This window comes from Molothrus ater, chromosome 1, assembly GCF_012460135.2.
Source record: "Molothrus ater isolate BHLD 08-10-18 breed brown headed cowbird chromosome 1, BPBGC_Mater_1.1, whole genome shotgun sequence".
In the NCBI taxonomy this organism is placed as follows: Eukaryota; Metazoa; Chordata; class Aves; order Passeriformes; family Icteridae; genus Molothrus; species Molothrus ater.
In genome coordinates this window covers 88315628-88335816 of record NC_050478.2, presented here as the reverse complement: position 1 = coordinate 88335816, position 20189 = coordinate 88315628, and the positions used below count along the sequence as shown (strand labels likewise).

General features: G+C 37.2%; 1 protein-coding gene across 15 annotated transcripts in view; it reads right to left on the bottom strand.

The window, feature by feature from the left end:
- LOC118700163 (poly(rC)-binding protein 3-like) overlaps window positions 1–20189 on the bottom strand; it is a 500974-nt gene that overhangs the window by 403545 nt on the left and 77240 nt on the right. Inside the window, exon 2 of one of the 15 annotated variants that reach the window (XM_054516993.1) lies at window positions 11295–11387. The exons of 13 other annotated variants lie outside the window; for them this stretch is intronic. The gene's annotated coding sequence lies outside the window, so the exon portion shown is untranslated. Of the gene's footprint in view, window positions 1–11247; window positions 11388–20189 lie in introns of those variants that run through there. One more of the 15 variants, XM_036404557.2, reaches the window with a different exon arrangement.

The following is a 20189-nucleotide window of genomic DNA, read 5'->3' as shown; positions in this document are numbered from 1 at the left end:
GGGCAGGCATGGACAACGGCAGCAGGAGGAAGGGAAGCTGGAAGGGTTTTCCTTTGCCCTCTTGCTCTTGTCAATTCTGCCTCAGGTCCAGCCACACCACTCAGCAAGGACAGAGACATGGCTGCAAAGCCCATCTTTACCAATGAGAAACAAGGAATAAAGAATTGCCTCTTTTTCCTAATGCCTCCTCACTAGATGAGTCTGCTCCCTTATTTTTGTCCTAGAAGGCCATGTGTATTCTATTTGCCATCTGTTAGAGGTGTGGCAGTTATCTTGTATTAATTGGGCAGTTTTTTTTATCTCTTCCACAAACCAATCCTCCCTCCGGGGAGACATCTGCTGTTAATGGGCAATCGAGTGTTACTGCATGACTGACAAAATACCATCATCCCATTGTGGGATGCTCTGCCCAGAAGGAGGAGCCAAGCATTCCTAACTGGATATAATCTGAGATTCTGGGACACCAGAACAGCCTTTCTACTGGATTCCTAGAGGAATAGCTGCCTTTTCTACTGGATCTTCAGAGGAAGATTACACCCTTCTACATGATCACTGCTCCAACAGAACCATACCTGACACTGCAGGAGGACTGCCGCCACCATTCCAATTGGACCAACACCCTGACCAACAGGATATCAGGTTGTATTCTGACTCTGTCAGTGTTGTTTTGTATTACTGCATTGTTTATTTTATGTTTTATTTTCTTCCCTAATAAGGAACTGTTATAACTGCTCCCATATCTTTGCCTGAGAGTCCTGCTTATATTCAAATTTATAACAATTTGGAGGGAGGCGGTTTACAGTTTCCAGTTCAGGGGAGGCTCCTGCCTTCCTTAGCAGACATCTGTCTTTTCAAACCAAGACAATTTTGTAGGCACCTCTTACTGCAGTGTCCTCCAGCACTTTCTCTCATATCTGTACCAACAACATATTTGTGAGTAAATATTTGCATTTCCTCTCACTGGTCTGATTTCTTCCCACTTTCTCAACCTGCTCCTTATAGTGACCCTCATGTTCCTATACTCCCATCAGTCCTTTTCTCCTTTTACTCTCTCCAGTAGAGTAAAGAAATACAGCAAGAAAAGAGATCAATGAACATCCATAACCCAGTAAGAACTCATTCTATGTATTAGGTTTTCAAATGATATTTCAATGCAAATTTATCCCTTCCAGTGGCTAGTAAAGCACTCAGGCAAACAGCACCCTCTCTAGCCTACTGCTTTAATGATGCTTAAAATTCTTAAATAAAACAGAATCAGTTCTCCATCATTCCAAGCACAGAAAGCAGTTTTAAACTACTTTTTTAATTTCCCGCTACCATCAACTATAAATACACAGAAATTATCAAATTAATTTTGCTTATGACTCAGTAAATACACACAATAAATACACTTCTTGGTAAATAGTTTTTTTATTAAAGAAAACATAATGACAATAGAATTATCCAAGTACTTAAAATAATTCATTTTAGACTTGTTACTTGACTGGGACCCTAAAAGCTCCTCCTTCATTATCTTGGACACATAATAAGGAACAAGAGAAAACCCTCCTGCCTGCTTAAGCAAGCACTTGCCCTACAGCAAAATGAGAAGAGCTTCTCACATTAATGAGGGAATGCTTCTCAGCAGTCCTGCAGAAGTAGCAAGGTGCTTGATTTTCACCCCCATTCTAGTCTAGATATGACTTCCCTTACTTGAAGAGACATAACCTTAGCATCAGTCACACCGTTGACTATTTCATGCTGTTTACCCCAGACAATAAGAAACTCAGGGTGCGGCTGGACTGCCCATAAGCTGAAGTCCATGTAAGAACTGCATTTAGCATAAAATTTCAGGTAGACTCCAGTAGTCTGATATTGTGTAAGTGAAAAAACAGCTGGCCTGAGAATGTGCAGTCCCACAACAGGATTGCACTCAGATGTGAAGCTGAGCTGTACATTTTACATTCAAACAGCTTTTCTGACATTTGGATGCTTTGCAGATCAAGGGGACAGATATGAATTCAAGTCAAACCAGGCACTCAGGTACTTTACAGCATGTCCCAAGTCAGAAAGGATGGCTGAAATTTTGCATCTGCACTTTTGAAGACCTGGTCAACAAATACAAAACAGCAAATACTAACCATTTGAGTAAGGACAGGTGTGTCAGAAACAAAGTGGAAAGGTATGTGCTTTGAATGTCTTTGCTCTATGACCTTTGGTGACAAAATGTTGCCAGCAACTGGGAGTCTATTGATGCAGTCCTCCACTCCTGGCAAAATAAGAACAAGGTTCCCCAATAATGAGTGTAATATTAAAACTTGTTCAGATAGAGTTTTTTTCAGGTTCTCACTGAATGTTGTGCTTGGCTTTATGGCTTGTCACAGCTGAGATGATTCTTAATCAGAGCTCCTTTAAAAACACAGTGAATAGATAATAATATCTGGAAAACTAGGACATTAAAACTTTGATTCACATTGCACATCTCTCTAGTCTTGTCATGCATTATGCATAGCTGTACTATATTTTGAAGGAAACTGCTGTGACGTGTTTTCAGTGTGAGATATATGCATGACTACAGTCCACAGCATATCAAGAAAACAGGATTCTGATCTGTGGAAGATGTTCACATAATTAGGCAAAACTGCAATACGGGAACATTTTGCCCCAAACCAGAAATATTTTGGGTTGATAACGAAACAGTTGGATTCCACATTAACACAAGCATATTTTGTGGGAGTGAAAGTTTAGGTGCCTCAGCAGCCCAGTGTCAAGGAAAATTAGCTTCCTTAAAACTCCAGTTTGCCATGTGAAGTCTGTCATTGGAATTAATCAAACTCCAGTTAGTATGCAATAAAGATCCATAGCTGCCTCCTTTTATTGTGTTAGTTTTGCTTTTTAAAAGCAATGGTAATTATTGACAAATTGGTATTGACTCTCATCTCTAGCTGTTATAAATTTTCATCCTTTTAATTTACTTGGCAGTGCTAATATCATATCCCCACTTTAATGATGTACCTGAATTTAAAGATTCATAAACTCATTACTACAGTACATATCAAGGTTAAAAGAGGGAGAATTCCCTTATCAGTATGAAGGACCTGTACAGTTTACAGCAATACTAGATGAAATTACCCTTTTGTCTTTCAATAAGCAGAAATCTCCTGCAGTGGCAAATGTTCATAACGGACTGTTTAATCTTGACAATCATCTGAAAAGCATCTAATTCAATTAAAGCTTTAAGCCAAAGTGATCTCTCTTTTAACAATTAAATATTTATGTTAATACACATATCACTTAATTGGCATAACATATCAAAGGATATTAAATGATTCTTCAGTGTGCAAGGATTAAAACAAAGGGTCTAGCACAGGTTTAAAAGCCTTTTCTCTATTAAACACTAAATAAAAAATTGCAAGAGTGAGAAAGGGCATCAAAGATGCAATAATAAGCAAGAATTAAGAAAACTGAGAATTTAATGATCATTAGCTCTATGCTATGCTAACTGCTGGCAGTACAAGCTGTATGACGAGACACCAGAACTGCTGTGCTCACAGAAGCCACATTAGCTAATGCTGGAATTGAAGGAAGGAACAGGAGCAGAGACTAGAGAGCTCTTAGACTCAACAGTAGGTCTGTGTATCCTTGGTCATTAATCATTGCTGAACACTTGATTCCAGAGCTGTGCCAAAGAAGCTATAAGTAGCACAATGCAATCTATGTCAACATGAACGGTATAAGGAAACAATATTTAACAGGCTACATCATCTCAACAAAGATCAAAAGAATGTAGCACATTTTATTCAATTAGCTGGCAGAGCCACACAGAATTTAAATATAAGAAAGCCACACTAATTGGAAACATCATTTTCAGGCTTTTTTATGCCTTCTTCCTAGGGAATTAGAACATATCTGTGAAGGGGAGGAGGTGAGAATTTGTCTGAATAGTTGCTAAAATTAACTAAAATGTGCAGTTACAGGCCATCTCTTCAGTTAACAAGGATTACTGACACCATTTTATTTAGTGAGAAGTTGACTTCTACACTACCAAGTAGCTCAATGAGCAACATCCAAGCAATTTAATGGGCAAAAATAATAAATTAACCTATTACATGCTACTTTTTTGGGTCTTACAGGGTCTTCTGTTAAAACCACTTTTTTTTTTTTAAATTTTTCTGTCAAAGGCAAAATTTAAAAAAAAATAACTTTTATAGTCAGTCCCTTCAAGGGATTAGCTGTGATGTAGTTATGTGTGATTACCCATTTATACAGCCATTTGGAAATGTAAAAGCTGTTCGTTGATGTTGCAAATATTAGCAAATAAAGCCTGTTTAAGCTGAAGTGTCAACACTTTAAGCTGGCATGAACAGATGCTGCTACCAAATGTAGCCCTGGATCTCTCAGCTAACATTGCTGCCTTTGTGGGTGTAACCCAGGCTGGCTCCTTCCAGAAACACTTGTGGTAACACCAGGGAAGATACAGGCTAAGAAATAAAGCTGTTAGGTGGAAGGAGGGCAGGATCTCATAATTCAGTGACAGTAGAAGTTTAAAGTTCTTGATCTCATCCACCCTCTCCCCTAGAAGCAGAAAAACAAGCAAACCCAAAACTAGAGGAACTCTTCATTCTACATTCCAGAATTATTTGCCACAAGCAACCAAGAGTGTACTCCCAATTATTTGCTAATGAAAGAAGAAAATATGACACCTTGTCAGAAATTACAGCAACAAACATTTTAGAAATGAAGCCCTTCTTAGAGGAAAGCATGCCAAAGGATAAGTAAGAAATATGTGGCAAACAAGGAGAACTGTGTCTGTGAGAAGATAAGGGAATTTTAAAATAGAGTTGTGCTGTGCAGAAACAAAAAATGGAGCTACAAGGTGCAATCTCCTAGGTGGAACATCCCAAAAATGAAACATAAAGTCATATCATCACTAGTCATTACTACTCATTATTATATATTTTACTATATACTTTTCAGAAATACAGTCTGTGTACTCTACCAAGGGTTTATCTTCAAATTTATGTCAATATCTAGTATTCATCTCAAACTTCAGTGAGTTTGAAAAGCTTGCTCCTCATGCACAGCCTGATCACTACTACACTCACAAGCACTTTTACAGGAGCAGCTGGTTATGAATCTTTCCAATGCATTTCTTTGCACATTCCTTTGACTATTTACAATGAACTTCTTCATAATTAATTCCTCTAAAACAGGATATATTGTATTCATCAGGGTTCTAGGGCCATGTTCTACAGTTAAGAAAAACATTTTTTTCCTCTGGCCACCTTTAGAAACAGAAGGAATATACACGAAAGATTTATTCAGGAAACTTCAATCTAAGATGGACTGGGCAGTTGACAAAGGTTTCCTCAGAAGTATAATGTGAAATGGCTGCACTTGGTCACAACATATAGTTCAGTACTCTGTCTTTGATAATAGGTAACAACTTATATTCCTGGTGATAAAACAATTAAGAATCAGTCAACTAAAGAAATTATGTAACCATTGTGTTTGGGACTTTGTGAACCTGGACTGTTTTATCCTTATTCAGTCTTGATACATCACTTTAAAATGTATTTTTAAAATAAGCATTGAAACCATACATATTTTCAGCAGCTAAAATACTGTAGAAATTAGCGTATTTCTGTATGTTCTGAAAATTTTGCAACTTCTTTTGATGACTTCTGTTTCTTGTGTTATCAAAACCACTGAATACTTGGTTTTCTTTAACAGCACCATTTCATATTCAATCATATCATATTTCAGTTTTCTTTTTTTGAAGGTAGCTGAAAAACTAGGCAATAAAATAATAGGTGATATTCAGTGTCAATAAATTCAAATTAATGTGTACAGAGAAGAAAATGCCCTTTTTACTCTACAAATACTCTGCTAGGTTTGAACTAGCTATCACTGTTGATGACACAGATCTCAAAATCAGCATGGACATTTTAGTGAAAATGTCTAGTTAGTTTCAGTGTTGATCAAAAAAGCAAATAGATCAGTATTGATAACCCGTAAAGGAACAGAAAACAAAACAGAAAACATTTTATCAACTAATAATAAAGAAAAAATAAACTAAGAATAATATTAATAATAAGGATAATATAAAATGATAACAAAATAATTCTGTAATATTATTAATATAGATATCAATATTATTGTTGCTATTATTTGTTGTTGTTGTTACTATGCTAATGTAAGGAAATAGCATGGCTCCATGCCTCCACTGATTCACAGAGTTCTGCTCCACATTCTGTGAGAAAAAGCAGAGCAAGACATGACAAGGTATATATTATACACTACAGCAAACAGGGATCTCAACAAGTTGTAAGACTGGGCCAACAGGAATTGAATCATATTTAACAAACATATTTATAGGATCCTGCATCTGTGACTGAATAATCCTGAGTAGCAGTCCAAGGACTGACTGGCTGAGCTGTGCAGCAATGAAACCAACCTGGAGCCTTGACTGCAGCAGCCAAAGTAAACCCAGCAGATGAAAGTTTGTCACTGCTTTGTTTGGTATTTGTTAGGTCACACTTGGAATATTGCATCCAGTTCTGGACTCCCACTTCAAAAGAGACATTGAAGAACTGGAGAAGGTTCAGTGAAGGGCCCTCAAGCTGATGCCCATTGAAAAGTGAAAGGAATTCAGCTTACTCAACTGGAAGGGAAGGGGCAGTCTAATTACATTCTCTCAATATCTAGAGAAGGGTTATAGAGAAAATGGAGATACTCTTTTCACAAGGACACAGCAAGAGGAAAAGAAGCAATGAGCATCAGTTGCTTCAAAAGGCAATTTCATCAGACTACAGGAAAAAGTTCTTTGCTGTGAGAACAACCATACATTGAAACAGGTTGTCTAGAGAAGTTGTGGAATCTCCATTAGTGGAAGTAATTCAAGATTTGTCTTGCTGGGCCAATGGATAACTTCATCCAAACCCCTGCTGTCAGCTATAGGTGTGTTCAGATAACCTCCAGAGGCTCCTTCCTATCTAGAATTTTCCCTGCTTCTAGATGGGAGGACAGCAGGAACAATGAAATTTCGGAAGCATTTTCCATAGAGGGCAAGAAGCAGCAGACCAGAACTTTTTAACAATGAAAAGACAGAGGACAGAAAGAGGGGAGATTGAGGTTTACAGGATCATGAAAGACCCAGAGAAGATAAGTAGGGAACAGAAACTTAGCCTTTTTCACAGTACAGGAAGGAGGGAATATAAAATGAAATTTTCAAAGGGAAGGCTTGAAAGACACCAAAGTACTTTTACCCACAAAACATAACTGACCTGTGAAACACACTGATTTATATTTTCTGAGTATCAAAAGAATAAAGCGAATCAAAAAGACATGCTAAAGCTAGTCCATCAAGTGCTGTTAATAGGAAAGCTGCAGAATCAAACACTGGACAGGATGTCACCAAGTGCAGAAGTGACAGAACACAGAGATTATACGACAAGGCTCATGGGATGGACTCAGGCCTTTTCAAAAGGATTTTACATATTTAGAAAACAGAAGTAAATGGGAAAAATTATTCTCATTTTAAACTAAAAAAAAGTTATTTCTGATGTCTTCACTGCCATGTCTGAATCAGGACATGTTTTGGTGTTGTTTTTGTTGTTTGTTTTTTTCTCTGTTTTTTTTTTAATTGTTTGTTTTTGACTTTTTTTCTCTTTCCTTTATTTTAGCTGTATTTTTTTTAAGATTTCCACTAAAAAGCTTAATTCTTCTCCTGAGGACAAAATTAAATCCCACAAAATAAATGAAGTTTCTAAGCTCTTGGATAGCTGACTACATGACAACCACCATTTGCCCTATTTTCTTTTTTTAACTGATGCTTGAAGCAATGAGATGGAAGAAGGATCATGCATATGATTACAGCAACAGTGGGAATTCTCCTGGCTTTACAAATGAGAACCATGGCTTACCACAGGGAAGCCACAGAATGCCTTAAGGCCCTGACAGTAGCAGCCTGTCTAAACCTGCTGTGCAGCAGGATTTGTTTCCTAAAATCCACAATTTACATCTTTTTGCTAGAAGGGCGCTTGCACATTTTCCTATTAAAAATAATAATAATAAAAAAGTAGTAAAAGTGTAGATTTTATCAGTAACCTTTGCTAAGTGTTTATTTCTTTCTTCTAACTGAAAGGCTCCAAGGGAAACCTGACTCATTTAAAAGTGAAAGATGAGCTCACATGCATTTTGTTGGTAGCAAACAGATCAGAACATGATGCTGCAATGCTGTCCCATCACAGCAGAGCTCTGGTTGGTTCATTTTCCCTGTCACACAAACTCACAGGTAGCTATGGGTAGGTAAGTTGCTCAGCCACAGCAAGAGGGGTGCAGGACAGGACAGCCATAACACATTTCTCCATTGCAATCAAAGTAAGAATGTCAACTGGTTTAATTTCAGCCATAGTTTCCTATTCTAAATGTTTCATTGAACTAGTGCAGGACAGAAGTACTGATATCAAAATTTCCTTTGTGTTTTACATATTGCTAACATGAAAGATTGGCCACTAAAATTGTTACTTAAAATATAATCTGTTTCTGAGAGGTCCAGATTTCACTGCTGGTTTTTTCTTTTGGTTTTTTTTTTTTTTTCTGCAGTGAAGTACCAAAATCAAATTAGGATGATACACGACTTTCTATGTTCACAGACGTCCTGACCCAAAATTTTAACTGATTTTAACACTGTGCATTACAATCATTCTGTCAAAATATTGATAAGAAATTCAAATATCTAGATTTGAGTCACTTAAAGCACATGGCTCAACCACTTGCTTCCCAAAATAAACAGCAAAGAATTAAACTTCTTTCTGGTTTGCTTTTTGAGAGTCCTTAAAAAATGAGAGGTCAATCAATGTGCCCGTTCATATATAAATGTCTCATTTATCAGATCCATTGTGAAGTATCATTTTATTCTCTTGTGATCAAGTGCTGATTCTTGAAAAGATTCAATTCTGTTAATATAAAATCTCTGTATATTCAATGAAAAAGAAAGAGGGGTTTTTTTTGCAGATGGTTGTAAGCAATTGTCTAAAAGTACTGAAATCTGCTTTATTTCAAACCACCTAATTTCCTATTGTAGTCATTTGCAAACTGTAATTTATCAATTTGTTTTCATTTGTGACAGTCAATTGTGAACTTCAGCAAAGATATTCTTTGGGTGCCTTGGTTTCATCATAGAAGGGATACATTTCTGTTTTCTGGTATGTTTGAATAGGCCAAGGAACTGGAACAAGAATATCCAGCAGATTATCTGGATTTTAAATACAAAGAAAAAAAAAAGGAGAGCTATCCAACTCCACACACTTGAATAACAATGTTAATCTGGTTAGATTTAATGTAGGAGTAGCAAATGTTGAGTTATGTGGATGACCATGAAAGATTGGTGTGTGGGACAATGGATTTTGCAAGATTTGTTTAAAATCTAGGACAGAAAACCTTAGAATTGATAGAATAATTAATGTTAATTGAATGCATGCACTGCTTTAAGATGTTTTTCTCACTTGTAAAAAAAATGAAATTATGAGTCAGTGATAGAATAAAAAAATATACTATATCCCAAATTCTACATAAATATAGGATAGATAAATGTACTCTTTAGACAAATGAAGAGAACAACTCATTTAATCTGAAATTAGGATCCATTTAAATTGATCACAGATTATTCTTTAAATAATTTTTTTCAGAATAAATAAACCAGATTAGCATTATTCTAATACAGTTTCAAATACCTTTGCCCCCATTTTGTTGTTATTTGGCATACATTTGACAAAGAGGAAAAGGTTTGTCAATGATTTATTTAGTTGAGATGATGAGCTATTTTAAGAAGATTATCAATGAGTTTCAGATATGGTTGTCAGCTTCTGAAACACAAACAGAATATCAAACTTTGGAGAACAGAACTGATGTTATTATACTGTGATCCTAAGTCAAGTTTTTTTTCAGTCACTATGAATATAAAAAACACAAAATAAAATTACTGAGTGCTCTACAGCTGCTGCACTTAAAATACTCCAAGGTGCATTTTTTTGTCAAATGGCTTTGAAAATCCATCTACGTTGCAGTAATGGAAGCACACAGCAATTAATCATGAGCTAATTTTTTAAATGGAAGGCCTACAGGATAAAATACCAACTTTTCCACTAACATCAACCCTGTGTACATATTGGCAACCAGCATCCATAAAATTCAAAAACTACAAAATGCTACATTCTCTCATCATTTTTTCTCAAGCTGGCAATCTGTGCCTAACACTAGGACTTATGAGTCAGCAGTTCATTTGCATGTTGCCCCAGAAGACAAAAAAAATTGTTATTTTTGTTTGGGTTTAGAGTTGTTTGTAAGGAGACTAAAAAGGGAAAATTATAATCAGGCTTGATTACTCTAAAACAACGGGTTCATTCAGATCATACACAATCAGTTTATCAGACCTGAAATGCTAGCATATGAAAATGTATGCATGGTTAATGTGCAGTATTTCTAGCTATTTTAATTTCATATTTCAACTAGGACACTATATTGTGAATGTTGAAAGATTTCTGTATTCAAAATTGCATTATCAAAGTGATAAAATTCTGATCAGCGTAAGTTAAATGCCTTAATACATGGATTAGGTTGGTTCCTTTATCCAGCATAACTTCAGGAGCTAATCTCTTTTCAGGACAGATCCTATCCACATACATACAGAAATCTACAGCATCTAAAATTCTACCTCATCCTGGCCTGTTTGCCACTCAGTATCCTGGCATTTCTTATGGGATTTCATGTTTTCAAACATGATAAGGTTAATCCCTTCACTCCATCCATATTTCAGAGGAACATATGAAGTAAAGAGTCTGAGTGGGAGCACTCTTACTTCCCTGACTCCTGAGCTGGTTCTTTGCAGTTTCTAGCACAATTCAATCCAGTCTTGCTGCACAGCAAGAAATGACCATATGAAATAATGTGGTGGCACACTGTCTGGGAGTGCAACATTTGGAAGAGAAAATAGTACAGTTCCCCAGATCTCCCAGCCAAACAGCTGTTGTTTGGCTGTGCTTTTTCTTCAGCACTTCCCTTCTCTGGCAACCTGAGGCTGGAGCAAGACAACCGGCTAACTTGGCCATGGCTATCAGAAATCATGCCTGGACTCAGACCACTGTCTGATATATAAGTAAATTGTTCTGATCAGATTTTTCTGCCTGACTGACCTTGCTTTGTTTTGAGATCACAAAATTTTGCTCTATTCCAGTTACAAATACCTTTTTAGTTACCAATACTTACATCAGATCACTCAATGCTCTGGAGTGTAAACTCTTGCTTTTGCTCACCTCAAATCATATCATGCCATACTCTCTTAGCCAACAAATTTGCTTCAAATTCAGTTCTACCCTTCTTCCATGGGCTGAGCTTATATCCTCCTCCTACAACAGAGGGAAACACCAGGGAATTGTTAATTTCCTTCCTTTTTGTATTAAGGGACAGAAAGGAGATCAGGATACAGGCTAGCCTTTGGTCCCAGGATGTGGGATATCACAGCAGGGCAGTGTTAGGTTAAATGCAGCTTCTCTTTCATTCTTTCTAAATATATTTTGCTGCACAAGGGGAGAAGAATACCTATTATGTGATTTAGATAGATTATTCTAAATACTGCACTGTAACTCATTTTTGCAGTCATTCTGAGCCCTTCTTCCAAGACAAGAGGTGATCTTCAGAAGCGTTTGTGATTTACATGCTAAAGTCAGTGACCTCCTGCTTGTCAGAAAATAAACCAGGTCCCACTTCAGTTTCAGATTCTTTTCACAAGCTGGCAAACAAGCTCTCTTCTATGTCTGTTGATAATCTGCCAGAAATAGCTAAAATTATTTTAATTCTAGGTTAGGGAGCCACTGCACTTACATTTTAGGAAGAAAAACATATTTTAATGCAACCCAACCTGCAGAAAATGGTTTGCTTGGTTAATTTTAATAAAAACATCATTTATCTTGTCCCAAGCACCTCACATCTACTAAGAGGTTCTCTTCTATATTAATGAGGAAGAGGAAAAGAGGGATTTTTCTTCCTTTGAAGTAGATTTAAGTAGATTTACTTTTCCACAGAGAAGCAACATATCAAACAAACGTACCTGCTTCTAAAAAGGTTACTGACTGCATCACCTTCCTTTGTCATATAATTAGTGAAAGCAAGAGCAAGTGTGACAGATAAAGACTAAGCCCTGAGAGATAAATCTTTCAAAAAATGGACTATATGAAGCTACAAGCAATGGTGAACCATGAAAGCTGGGTGCAAAAACTCACTACCCAGCAGATATGGAAGCAAAAATGTGAACTATGATAAAGGTGGAATTGTCCACTTTTCAACATTATGTGGCCACTGGTTAAACCCTTTCTGTTGCCTCCCATTGAAATTGATGAATCAAATAAGAAGGAGAAGTTGAGTTAGGTCATAAATATTCAATTTCAAAACAGAAAAAAAGCAACAACACTTATTACCTCTATTTCAGAAGTCAATAACCATAATTTGACCTACGAGAATGCTCAGGATTATGCTTCTAAGATTTGATATAAATGTCCTGAAACTGCCTCAAATTGCAAGTGAATTGTTACAGAGATAAAACCTCACTGAAATTTCAAGATGGAAGTATGGCAAGAAAAGGTGTCAGAATTGAACCCCTCACAGTCATCTTTAATAGGACATGGTGAAATCAGTGTTTCTATCAATAACTGCAACCAGCTTATAACAAAGACAAAATGAATAATACTTATTCGTTTTCCAATGGCAGTAACACAGAAAAAAGTTTTGCTTGAGTAAATAACATCCGTGATTTTGCCTTCAATATACTACTGCAGCTTTAAGGCTTCCTATTTAACAGGATGTGGGGGTTTTTTAGTGGTGACATAAAAAGCATTGGAATTTTGTGCCATTTAAAAATCTAATTTCAATTTGGATTTTATTTCCTGCTAGTAAATCAAGAATAACACTTTTATGTTGTTTGACAAAACTATAAAACTGCCCACATATATATCAACTGTTCCTCATTAAGAAGTGCTCTCACATCAACATTCCTCTCCCCCCACAGAACAGATGTAATGTCATTTTACAATATCTAATTCTAAGTTAGCAACATCAGTAAGGCTGAATTACAAAAACCAAGCAGTTGTTGGCAGACAACATAAACAATTTGTCTAAACTGTTTTCCCACCGATACACTTCTAATTCCTTTCTCCAAAACCCCTCAAACTTAATCTGTGATTTATTCTCCAGACTATGGCTTTGAAAACTATGTATTATTCCATTCTGGGAACAAGAGGAGGTGAAGCATTGTTTATGGAGTTTCATTTAAATTTAACATTTTAGGGAATTTAGGTCTCAGTGCTGCTTCCACTGAAGTCATTGGGAGTTTCAATACTGATACTAGTAGGAAAAAACCCTACAGGATTGAGATGGGACAGGTTTAGATTTCCAGAATTATATCCTTTACTCCTGATGAATACAGGTAGAAAGTGGTCAGCTCATCAGAACACTTCCTTTGCACAGCAACATACAGTGATATTTACGTACTAAGGCCAGAGATGGTCATGAACAGAAAAAGATTAAGTATTTATTTATATAAATATTTCCATGCACTCCTTCTTCCACCAGATCTGTTTTAGGGACAGAATGACAAAATGTTGCTTGGTGTTGTACTCTGTTTTGGAAATTGATATACTTGAATATATTGGAATTGCTGTGAAACTGAAGTTACAGTTACCAAAGCGTTCTGGAGAGGAGTAAGTGCCATGGAGGCTTTGCCTTGGACTGTTACTGCCAGCCAGTAATGTTGGAGAAAGAAACTCTAATCTTTATTAGAGAGGCAGAATTTCATGTAGGAACTCCACCAAGACCTCATCTGAGAACAAACCGACATGTTTACCCAAAAGTAGTTGCCCACTCAACATCAAGTTTAAAATAAAGATTCCTCTTTTGGCTTTTCCAGGCCTTGGATGATTTTCATATCCAGTACAAAAGCAGTCAAAAGTCACTGCACAATCTGATAGTGTTTGGTATCTGTCTCCCCAGGCCCTTGTCTTAAATTAATTCTCATCTGTGTATGCATTAAAAGAGATTTTTTTATATTGTCCCCAGATTCATGATAACTACGCAAATATGCAACATTATTGCAATGTTTTTGTTTTGGCTTCTGATTGCAATCAATTGTTTATCTTTTTCATTGTCTGTTGAACCAGCACGTACTCGACCTAACAAATGTTTCTATCCAGTAACAGGCAACAATCCACTACAGGCAGATTTAATTTTGGCTGTCAGAAGCAATACTGCACCAAATTAAAGCACTCCCCATGCAATTTTTAAGCATGATAAAAAATGCTATTCACTGGGTTTTTTCTTTTCACATGTAGATAATTTTTAAGTACCAAACATAGCAGGGGTGCAGAACGCGACCAGGGACGTGCATACATTAATTTGGAAACAGTTGTAGATCTCAGCTCCAGAAAACAGAAGAAAAAAAATCTGACCTTCTTCCTCAATAAAAGAGGAAGACTCTTTCAGTATTTCCAGAAGGGAGCAGTGACTGGCACCAGAAGTGCCTCCATCCAGGTAACACACAGACAGGTTTTCATATCCTTGTGCCAGGCTTCTTCTCTGGCCCATAAGTCAAATTTGATCAGTGAGGAAATGGCCACTGATTAAGATCACTGCTTATACAAAGATGAACTTGGAAGAACCCATGGAGGTACTCATCACAGAATAGTTTGGGTTGGAAGGAACCTTAAAGATCATCTTGTTCCGACCCCACTGTCATGGGAAGGGGGACACCTTCTGCTGGACCAGGTTACTTAAAATCTCATCTGACCCAGCCTTGAACACACAAACATTTCAAGGATTGGTCCCTGGCCTATATAGCACATATACATTCTTTCCCATCTGCCTGTCCTCCAGAAACAGTCCTGCACTCTGTATTTCTCTTCTCACAAATCAGCCTGCCTGTTTCAGCTCTGTTCTCCAATTGCTTTGCTACTCAAGTGATGCCACTGTAAACTCTAGCACGAACACCAGGAGTGTTGCTTACTCCCTCTGTCTGCTCCTATTTATGTCACCTCTGAATTGGACCAGTTGTATCTGTTAAGCTCTAAATGCTATTTTGGGTACATCCCCTACTTTGCTGAGTTCAAGAAGCCAACCGTAAAGTATCCACTGTAGAGAATGCTTCATTCACCTTTCAAGCAGAATTTTCCCACCACCCCTTCACTAACACATTTTGTAGTTCCCTACAATACATGATTTCTGACAGAATCAGTTCTTACCTTTAAAGGCAACTAAGTGAAGCAAGGTCTAAGAGGCACAGAAAAAAAAAAAAAAGCAGTTTTACTATATCATCCATGAGGAATATAGTGTGTAATAAAATGTTGAGGATTTCTGCAGGTTTCCCATGGTAGGAAACCTGAGAAACCTAACCACTATGGGAAAGGTATGGACAAATTCAGCTAATCTAGTCCAGCTTCACATGGCTCTCTTCTGTATGACTCTGAGTCTATAGTGTTGCAGAACTACAGGAGAAATTAATGAATCATCTACTGTAAGACTTAGTGCACCATTCCTTTGTCCTCTGCTGTTATTACCACCTATGCTGAGAAGCACAGGGAATACTTTCTTTCTGGAGCGTTATTTTTAATGAGTGCCATGTTTGTGGCTTAACAGCATGTTTTGGCCAGTTGATTCAAGAGGAAAAGAAAATCATTTTATTGCACTTCGCTGCTCTTCAACCATGGCACACCACATCTGTGATTTTTTTCCCCCTAACTCCCAAGGTCTACTCCTCAAATCATAATTGATTATCATTATTATAATTGATTTCTCCATTTTCTTTTCATTTAGACAGCTATTGTGTTTATACAAGTATGTGTTTTTCTGTATGTGTGTATCCATTTGTGTATGCATTGATATATAACAATAAATACTGTCTTAACACTTATGTTGTTAGCCTAGATTATCAACATGTTTTTTAATACAGCAATATTTCATAAGTTTAAAATAATGACAATTCTTAAAATAGAAGTCACAATGGAGGCATTTTTCTAGCTCTGTCAGTCTTGCCGCTTGTGTAAAGGGGTGCTATCTTGTTTAGTATGTCACTTGGAGGAGGGAGTTACTATTCATTAGTAGGTATTTGATAAAAAAAGTCAGAATTTTTCTTAACTCATAATTTTACATTTTTTAAGTCTCCTGAAGCCAAATATATACTCATTAGGACACAATGAAGGTATTCTATGTGAACAATTACATGTAGTGAGCATTTCATATGGCTAAATCCAAGGAGAAGTTGTTGATGGTGCTGTCAACAAAGGTTTTTGGGGCTACTGTTTATCCCATGGAGGAACTTTCTTTCACCAGAAACCACGAGATAATTTTTACTAGTTTGTGATTACCAAAACCAGAGCAATTATGAGACCTAGTCACTGGTTTTACTTCTCCTGAAGGAACAGAATGACAATAGGGTTCCTTGAACATGGTTTTGAGTGCTTTGATGTGCAGAGGTAAGGCTTATGTTCTTTGTTAACCAATTCCTGGAAAAATGGCATCCAGCATTTAATGGTCAGAACTGGCATAAAATGCAGCTATTTCTTTCACAAAACGGTGAGATAGCACATCTCAGGTTCTTTGATCCTGTGGCTCCCTGAGGTCACCTACCCAATCATTAAAAACCTTTTTTAGATACCTTAGATTCCCCTTGAAGATCTCTTGTGCAAGCTGTAGTGAAATCTGATCTTGTCTAGTTAGTAGATGGATCACAGCCCAAGGTCACGTTTAATGTTTGAAGGCCAAGATACAGATGGATAATAAGACATAACATGTAATGAGATGGACCCAGTAGGGCAATTAGGAGTTGACTGTAGAGCACATACCTCCTCCAGGTTCCCATGAGTGCTTGCTTCTATAGAGGATTGAAAAGCACCAAAACCAGGGAAATGGATGCACAAAAAATGGAAAGAATCACATGGAAAGTTTTCAAAGACCTAGAGGAAACTCAGGAGCCTATTCATTGGACATATCATCTCAGTGAAAATCAGAGAGGTCTAATTCATCCTTCTGTCTTTGAAAACCTCCCATGGTAAGCCAAAAAAACCCCAACCTGAAAGTCCAGAAGACATACTACTTACTTGAATGAAAAAAATTCTCCTTGGGAGAAAGAAAATAATTCTCTGGAATTTGTCAGTACATAATTTTCTATGGGAAATATCTTAGATTCAAAACAGTGAGAATAATGTCTGGCCTTCTGGTCTTGTGGAAAATAAAGTGGTTTGTGACCGAGACATGAAATCTGAGAGGATAAATGCCTGTAGTCACGCTAGCTAGAGAACAGACTGCTACAGCTGGGCTACTTCAAAAGGCAGGTTTTAAGTGGCATCTAAAGATTTATGGAAAAGCACTGCATTATTCTGGTTTAGCAAAGAACCCGCCTTTCAAAGATTTTAGTATTTCTCTTCTGGTGCATAACTAAACTGCTCCCTTCAAGAAGTGATATACTGACTTAAGACAGAAATACAATCTTAGAAAATAACGATTTATAAGAAATGCCATGTATCAAGCTTATATTGACAGCATCAATAGCCGAGTCACATTGGTAAAGAAGTCTGCTGTAGAGGAGTTCAACACAGAATTGCTACTGCCACATAAATCTCTTAGTCTGATGCAGCAGCTAAACCAGCAAAGACTTTGGTTTGAAAGACACCATGAAGAGCAATGATGAAATGAATGTTCTGCATGAGTAACTCTACCCCTCAAAATCCTGGGAATTGTGAAATTTCAAAGGCAGTTTTCATTATATTATCTTCCCCTTCCATCTCAAGAGAGTCATTTATTTCAGAAGCACAGTAGTATACAGGTAAGATTCTCTGAACAAAAGCATCCCATTTCAGAAAATTTGACTTTGAAAGAAGATGAACTGGATCAAGACTTTTGCTTAAGTGTTTGTAATTGTTAGCAGGAGATCAGCTCCAAAGTTCATTTAATGAATTTTACAGAAGCCAAAGGAAGGAAAAAAAAAAAACAAAACAGAAAAGAAGATGGGAAAATTACACTTATGAGGTACTCCTCTGCTCTCTGGAGTTAATTTGTTAATTTAAAAATATAGATGGTGCATTAGATGCTAGAAGAATGTATAATAAGTAGAAGAGATTCTGCAGATATATTTATCTACAGTATCCTTTCAGTCAAGTAAATACTAATACAAACACCATAAACATGCGTTACAGATGGAAATATATAGAGAAGCCCTTTGAGAATCTTTTTTTTTTCAGGGACATTCAACAGGGAGCAGGAACTCAATTTTATCTTTTCTTTTACATGTGACAGAAAAAAACCCTGGCCATTTACTAAAGGGAACTGAAAATTTTGATACTCCAGAATTTGATACCTCCAAAAGATTCTCCTGAAAACCATGCTAAGGCACATGGAAAATAAGGTGATTTGTGACGGCCTACATGATTCTCTAAGGAGAAGTCATGTCTGACAAAGTTGGTGACCTTCCCTGATGGGAATAAAATATTGGAGGACGAGGGAAGAGCTACTGACATCATCTACCTGGAATTGTACAAAGCATATCACTATTCCACGTGACATCCTGTTTCTAAACTGGAAAGAAAGGGATTTGACAGACAGGCCATTCAGTGATAAGGAATTGGCTTACAACAAACAGCAAACTCAAAGACTTGCTGTTTGTTGTCATCTTATTGCAGGGATTCCACACTGTTGTCTCCTATCACAAAAGTTTCATATATTCTTGGTGTTTCTCGTGGGCAGCTCCTCAGAGCACTGACTGCTTCTTCTTCACAAAGCAGCCAACTGACTCCAGTTCCCTCTCAACAGCCACCCCCCTCTTTTATAGCACTCTTCTTCTCATTGGTTACAGCTGTGGCCTGCTAAAGTCAGGCCTGCTCCTAATCTCTGCTAATTGGCCCAGCTGCAACTCCTTAGTGGTAAGATTACTTTCTACACTATCTTTATGTTCTTATATTATATCCCCCTACAGCTGTTAATATCTCCATGTTCAAGTGGAATCCAGTTATGTGTAGTATCCTCAGGGGTAGGCATCAGGACCATCATTGTTCAACATCTTTTGATGATGAACAACTTGACTTCTGGCAGCAGGGACAGTGGTATTGAGTACATCCTCAGCAAGTTTGCCAGTGTCACCAAGCAGCTGATACACTGATGGGAAGGGGTGGAAGCCAGAGTGGCCTTGACAGGCTTGGGAGGCAATACCTTACAAACCTCATGGAGTTCAAAGAGGCCAAGAGCAAAAAGTCTCATTAACATATCACATGATTCTAGAAAAAAGGGAGAGAGGTGTTTGCACTGTGTGCAATGCTTCAAAGATAAGACAATAGGAGAAGTTCCTACCTCTGTGTGAATTGTGAAGGAATTTGTTAGTGGGCACACACTTGAGTCACAAGAGCTTTTCCTTGCTAAATCCTGGGAGCTTTGTAAAGCTTAAATTGCTCCGTACTTTTGAATGGAGCAAGTGAATCCACTTCAGTAGCTAGAGATAAGCTTTCACAACTCTCTGAGATTTTAAACAATTATTTAGGTGTTCTTCTTGCTTTCTACCCAAAGTGACTGTAGACAGTGGTATATCATTGTTGAGGGCCAAAGACTGTCCAATAATAAACAAGAATATAGGAGACAGATTTGGTGTGCTGTACTATAAGAGAAAGGATGGTCCTTTCCCTTTCATTTACATTCCAGGGTAAAAAATTCTATTAACTTGCTAATGGTAAATTGGCCATCTCTCCTCTGTGCAATTTGACATGGTTATTTTGTAAAATGAAACTTTGGATCTCACTTTGAAGAAAAAACATCCTTTACTTACAGTCCCACGTGGATCAAATAAAGTATTTTTCTAAGTAATGAACTTCTCAAGTGATAAACACTGCACAATGAAGTCTGTAACAGATGCTATGTAACAGAGCAAAGGTACAAATCACGTAGCCATACAAAGAGACAAAAAGAGGATGTGAATATTGATCAAGCATTCCTAGCACTGCTCTTAAACAAAGCAAAATTGATTTGGCTCCCTTTAACAATGGTCTGACAAGAAAGAAGCTACTGAATTTGAGTTGTCATCTACCCCGGAGGAACACAACAAAAGTCATCCTGGCTCATAAGCACTGTTCTTGAACATTTTCTGTATTTGCCTTTCCAGGCATCCAGTTCTACTCAATAGAAAT